The 6,288-nt window shown below is 42.5% G+C and overlaps 1 long non-coding RNA gene across 1 annotated transcript; it reads left to right on the forward strand.

Moving 5' to 3' along the window:
• Positions 1-1,098: 1,098 nt before the first annotated feature.
• On the forward strand, positions 1,099-2,420 carry LOC112261124. The gene is made up of 3 exons (XR_002955107.1): positions 1,099-1,186; positions 1,530-1,566; positions 1,720-2,420. It is a non-coding gene; the product is annotated as an uncharacterized LOC112261124 (long non-coding RNA).
• Positions 2,421-6,288: the final 3,868 nt, after the last annotated feature.

A 6,288-nucleotide genomic window follows, 5' to 3' on the forward strand; every position in this document is an offset into this window, starting at 1 on the left:
CAGAGGGGAAAATACTCATGTCATCTACCTAGCTACTGCTGGTTGGCCACAGACTCACTTAAGTGTCTTCTCTCTTCACTTCCAGTTGAGTCCATATTTATTTTTTATTTTGTTTGTCTTTTATTGCTTTGGTGTTCTTTTGTTTCTTGAGGCTGAGGGCGGTGAAGTGATTTGGAACAGTTTTGCATTGAACAACATGCAGCCAGCGTGGCGGTGTAGTCAGGGAGGCTCTCAGGGTAGATGCCGTTCCCAGGTAGGTTTGGTTTGTACACCCGTCACACACACTTCTGAGGGGTGACGTGCATGGCTGCTCCACTGAGGGAGAGCCTCTGCCATGTTTACTGTCATGTTCCTAGATATGCTACGTGGCTTCAAACACATCAAACACATCTACAGGAATACTGATATTGAGAACGACACAGGGGAATCACACAAAAACACACAAAACACACAGCTACAAACATGCGCACACACACACACACACACACACACACACACACACACACACACATTCACACACACCCATTCACACACACCCATTCACACACACAAACACACACCCACACACACACTGGCACACATGCCCATGCTCTGAGCTTTGTTATCAATTGTTTTTATGGATGGTTAATCCATTATTTCAAATACACAGCTGGGTCGTAACACTTGTTTACAGCAAGTGGCAATAAAGTCTTTGTATATTGTATTTTACACTGTAATAACAGTGCTCTTACAAACGTGATATTGGATTGTTTGCTGATTGACATTCTCTTTGGACTGGATTTGTAAAACAGTACTAAGTGAATATATGGGTTAATGCTGCAAATAAAGAATGACACCATAAACCATGACTCCAACACTCCTGGTTGGGAAGAATACACTAGTAAAAATACATAGTGAATCATGTCCTACTCATGCCAGCTGTTCAGGGTTGTCAAAGGATTCATGTGTAATTTAATCTGTATCATTGTTTCCATAGTAACATGACCGACACTAGTAATCAGAGAGATGGTTTATCACGACTCAGGATATGACCCAGATGCAGACACAGGAGGCGGATAGTACATTTCTCATAATATTTATTATACAATGGGACAGGCCAGGGCAGGTCGAGGGCAGGCAGAATGGTCAGAACCAGGAAGACTAGAAAACAGCAACTAGAAAGACTCGAAGACGGGAAAACACACTGGTAAGACTTGATGGGACTTGACGAAATGGCAACAGACAAGCAGAAAACACTAGTATAAATACACAGGGGATAATTGGGACAAATGGGAGATACTTGGTGGGGGTGGAGACAAGCACAAGACAGGTGAAACAGATCAGGGCGTGACATGGTTATGAGGCCAAGTGATGTCTGTATCAGGCCTGTGAAAACTGATTAGAAAGAAGAGAGATGAAATAGGTTGCTAGTATCACAGCTAGTTGGCTACAGTAGACCACAGTTTCAGGGATGTCCTGAGAAATCTAAATAATGTGTGGCACTGTCCACCAAAGTAAATCTCATTCTTTTTCCTTTCGCAATTGATTAGATTCCTCCTGTTTTGACATCAGAGACACTCTCTTGTGGTAAGACGAACCCTCTTCTGTTCTGATACAGACACTTGTCTTCCAGGATTAAAATCCAAACGGTCAGTTTATTGATTTATCTCAAATGGTCATTGTGGATTTCACTTAGTGATATCCTCACTTGCTGTGTTGTGTTCTTGTGTTATGCTGCAGGTCGGTTTTGTTTGCTGGAGCCTTTGGGCACATGGAGGCAGAGCAGCCTGGAGTCCCTGCTTGCCTGGAGCTCCCCATGCCTGGCTCCGGGGGAGGTTGGGCTGGATTAGACAACTGACAGCTGGGCCACATCTCTGGAGACGCCGGGTGGAGAGGCCCCCTGTCTTTCTGCCGCTGAACCAAGTGTCAATTTGGGCATGAAGGAAAGAGCGGGGAGCAGGCAAAGAAAGGAATGGAGGGAGCGAGCGAACAGGGGCCCCTGGTTGTCCTCTGTGGATCAACAACAGTGGTGCATGGGCCGTGCACACCGTTAGGCATCGAGAAACACACTGTTTATTTAGGAGGAGCCTCCGACATGGGAGCACTAACGTACACACACAGACGGACACACTCATGCTTGCGCACACAAACACACAAGGATGGACACTGACAGAGATAAAGCACAGGGATGAGCTCTGGTCTCTTCTAGTAAAAGTCTTGTTGTTAGTGTGAGGAGAGGAGAACGTCTGAGTTGCAATGTTGACAGCATGCATTTACATGACCTTGTTGTAAGTAACACACTCACAGATTTTGTAACCAACAGCTTAAATAATGCCTGGAACTATTCTTGGAGAAAACCACAGCTTTTCGATAATGAAGAAATGGCCTGGAAAATTAACCACCTCAGGTGGTATCCTATACAATTAAGTGCAATCAAGATTACAGACTACTTTAAATTAAACAGTTTCTTGTTTTTAATCAAGAAAATAATTCACTGAGGGGAATCAATTAAACTTTACTAAGTGGATGCAATGTTATGTTACCTCATTTGACTTTTAACTTCTATGCATTGTAGTTGCTTTGGAGATATTTGGCGAGATACTACATATAGTTACACATATTATTAAAGGCATACAGAAATAACACAATTAGAGATTAGCATGATAATAGCAATCTCTACATTAATATTTCCACTAAATTGTCTACACTAATCCTATGAGGCTAACATGGATTTCCTGCTTTGAAACATTGACATCCCTGTGATATGGGATAGACACTTTATTACCCCATGATGGTCTAATGCAATTTTATTTGAATAAATGAGGGTGGGTGTGGGTGTTGGGGCTTGGGGTGTGGGTGGGGGGCAGTATGCAAATGTATCCCCTCATTAGACTGAACCACCAGACAACATTATCTGCTGCTGCTGTTGGGAGGATTGTTTGTGTGCATTAATGATGAGAAACCATGTCCGCTAACTAATGACATCCTAATGATCAGGAACTCAGAGACCCTTCTTATTGATGAAGTCGTCAGAAGGTGTGCCACTTATGTATTCTATATGATGGAAGCTGTTAAACGTATATATCAATGAAATCAGGGTTTACAGTGCTTTCGGAAACTATTCAGACCCCTTGACTTTTTCCACATTTTGTTACGTTACAGCCTTATTCTAAAATGTATTAAATAGTTGTCTTTCCTCATAAATCTACACACAATACCCTATAATGACAAAGCAGAAACAGGTTTTTATAATTTTTTGCAAATTTATAAAACTGAAACATCACATTTACGTAAGTATTCAGACCCTGTACTCAGTACTTTGTTGAAGCACCTTTGGCAGTGATTACTGCCTTTAGTGTTATAGGGTATGACACTACAAGCGTGTCACACCTATATTTGGAGAGTTTCTCCCATTCTTCTTTCCAGATCCTATCAAGCTCTGTCAGGTTGGATGGGGAGTGTCGTTGAAAAGCTATTTTCAGGTCTCTCCAGAGGTGTTCGATTGGGTACCAGTCCGGGCTCTGGCTGGGTCACTCAAGGACATTCAGAGACTTGTCCCGAAGCCACTCCTGCATTGTATTGGCTGTGTGCTTAGTGTTGTTGTCCTGTTGGGAGGTGACCCTTCGCCCCAGTCTGAGGTCCTGAGCACTCTGGACCAGGTTTTCATCAAGGATCTCTCTGTACTTTGCTCCGTTCATCTTTCCCTCGATCCTGACTAGTCTCCCAGTCCCTGCTGCTGATAAACATCCCCACAGCATGATGCTGCCACCACCATGCTTCACTGTAGGCATAGTGTAGGTATGGTGCCATGTTTCCTCCAGACGTAACGCTTGGCATTCGGGCCAAAGAGTTCAATCTTGGTTTCATCAGACCAGAAAATCTTGTTTCTCATGATCTGAGAGTCCGTTAGGTGCCTTTTGGCAAACTCCAAGCGGGTTGTCGTGTGCTTTTTACCGAGGAGTGGCTTCCGCCTGGCCTCTCTAGCCTGATTAGTGGAGTGCTGCAGAGATGGTTGTCCGGAAGGTTCTCCCATCTCCACAGAGGAACTCCGGAGCTCTGTCAGAGTGACAATCACCTCTCTAACCAAGGCCCTTTTCTCCAATTACTCAGTTTGGCAGGGCGGCCAGCTCTAGGAAGAGTCTCGGTGGTTCCATTTAAGAATTGTATTTATTTGACCTTTATTTAACTAGGCAAGTCAGTTAAGAACAAATTCTTATTTTCAATGACGGACTAGGAACAGTGGGTTAACTGCCTGTTCAGGGGCAGAACGACAGATTTGTACCTTGTCAGCTCGGGGGTTTGAACTTGCAACCTTCCGGTTACTAGTCCAACGCTCTAACCACTAGGCTACCTAGTTCACATGCCGCCCCAAGAATGATGGAGGCCACTGTGTTCTTGGGGACCTTCAATGCTGTAGACATTTTTTGGTACCCTCCCCCAGATCTGTGACTCGACACAATCCTGTTTCGGACCTCTACAGACAATTCCTTCAACCTCATGGCTCAGTTTTTGCTTTGACATGCACTGTCAACTGTGGGACCTTATATAGACAGGTGTGTGTGCCTTTCCAAATCATGTCCAATCAATTGAATTAACCACAGGTGGACTCCAATTAAGTTGTAGAAACGTCTCAAGGATGATCAATAGAACCAGGATGTACCTGAGCTCAATTTCAAGTCTCATAGCAAAGAGTCTGAATACTTATGTAAATAAGGTTTTTGTTTTGTCATTATGGGGTATTGTGGGTAGATTGCTGAGGATTTTTATTTATTTAGAATAAGGCTTAACCCTAACAAAATGTGGAAAAAGTCAAGGGGTCTGAATACTTCTCCGAAGGCACTGTATTTAGAAATCAATTGTGTGGAAATCAAAATGTTTGCCAAACATTTGTCATGAATGTTTCTAACTAATGCTGAACTTATTTTTTTCCCAAATATATACTGTATACATATATATATATATATATATATATATATATATATATATATATATATATATGACATTTTTGGGGGGTAGTTTTTGGGGGGCAGTTTTTTTTTTTTACAATCGCTAGGACCCATTTCTCAATACTTAGGTCACTTTTTCGAAACTCTTCACACAGTGAGCACAATAGCAGTCTATGTGGGCTAAACTGTGGATCATTTTTCATTGCTTTGGCACAAAATGCATTTAATGACTACATCTTTCAAATTTCAGACACAACCACCACCAGAACTTTATGTACCTACAGGCCAATTTGCACATGTTTACATACTCTTTTCGAAACTGCTAAACTTAAATTCAAAACATAAAATAACACAAAATTGAATAAGACAATTTGATACATACAGTAATACCGTATTGAAATATATTCCACATCTAAAAAATGAAATACTATCAAAACAATTAGACCAACCACAGCTGATTCCCATTGTAACTGAACACCTACCCAGGTGTTAGTCTTTCAATATCATTACCATCTGTACAAAAGGGAACATTTTAGGAATAATGATATACTGTAATGTAAACATGGACACAGCCAGAGATAGAGAAGTGGCTGACAGAGGAAGAAGAGTGGCTGGGAGAGGGAGAGGAGTATGTATGCATGGTGGAAGAAGGCTGAGAGGAAGATCAAGAGCTGTAGTCTCAGATGAGATTAGGGCCACTAAAATTGATCATGTAATAAATCATGGTCTATCAATGAAAGAGGCTGGTCTGAGAGTGCAGCAAAATCTGGAACGCTCAACAGTGGCATCTATTATGAGAAATATCCGGCAAAACAATAGGTAAGATGTGCATTCTGCAAGGGCATCTGACTGAACTGCTCATTACAGAAGTAAATAGAGCAAAGCCTCCAAACCCACTTATGTGTAATTGTTTTTGTATTTCTGCTTAGGACCCAACGGTTACCTCCCACAGGCGGGAGAGGTAGGATTTTCACTGCTGTGCAGGAAACTGCAATCGTTGATATGGTCATCAGAAACAATGGCATAAAACTCACAGAGATTTGGGACAGAGTGATGGTGTCACGACTTCCACCGAAGGTGGCTCCTCTCCCTGTTCGGGCGGAACTCGGCGGTCGTTGTCGCTGGTCTACTAGCTGCCACCGATCCCTTTTCTTTTTCATTTGGTTTTGTCTGTCTTGTGTTCACCTGTGTCTAGTTTAGGCTAATCAGTGGGGTATTTAATCTCGCCCTACTCGCTAGGTTTTGTGCGGGATTGTTTGTGTTACTGTCGTTGCTTTGGGTTGGGTTTAGTTTTTTCTGTTAAAAAGGAGTATTTCACGGGACTGTTTTCCCGCATGTTAGTTTAGTCAGAGTGTGTTCATGG

This window comes from Oncorhynchus tshawytscha, linkage group LG10 (genome assembly GCF_018296145.1).
Source record: "Oncorhynchus tshawytscha isolate Ot180627B linkage group LG10, Otsh_v2.0, whole genome shotgun sequence".
In the NCBI taxonomy this organism is placed as follows: domain Eukaryota; kingdom Metazoa; phylum Chordata; class Actinopteri; order Salmoniformes; family Salmonidae; genus Oncorhynchus; species Oncorhynchus tshawytscha.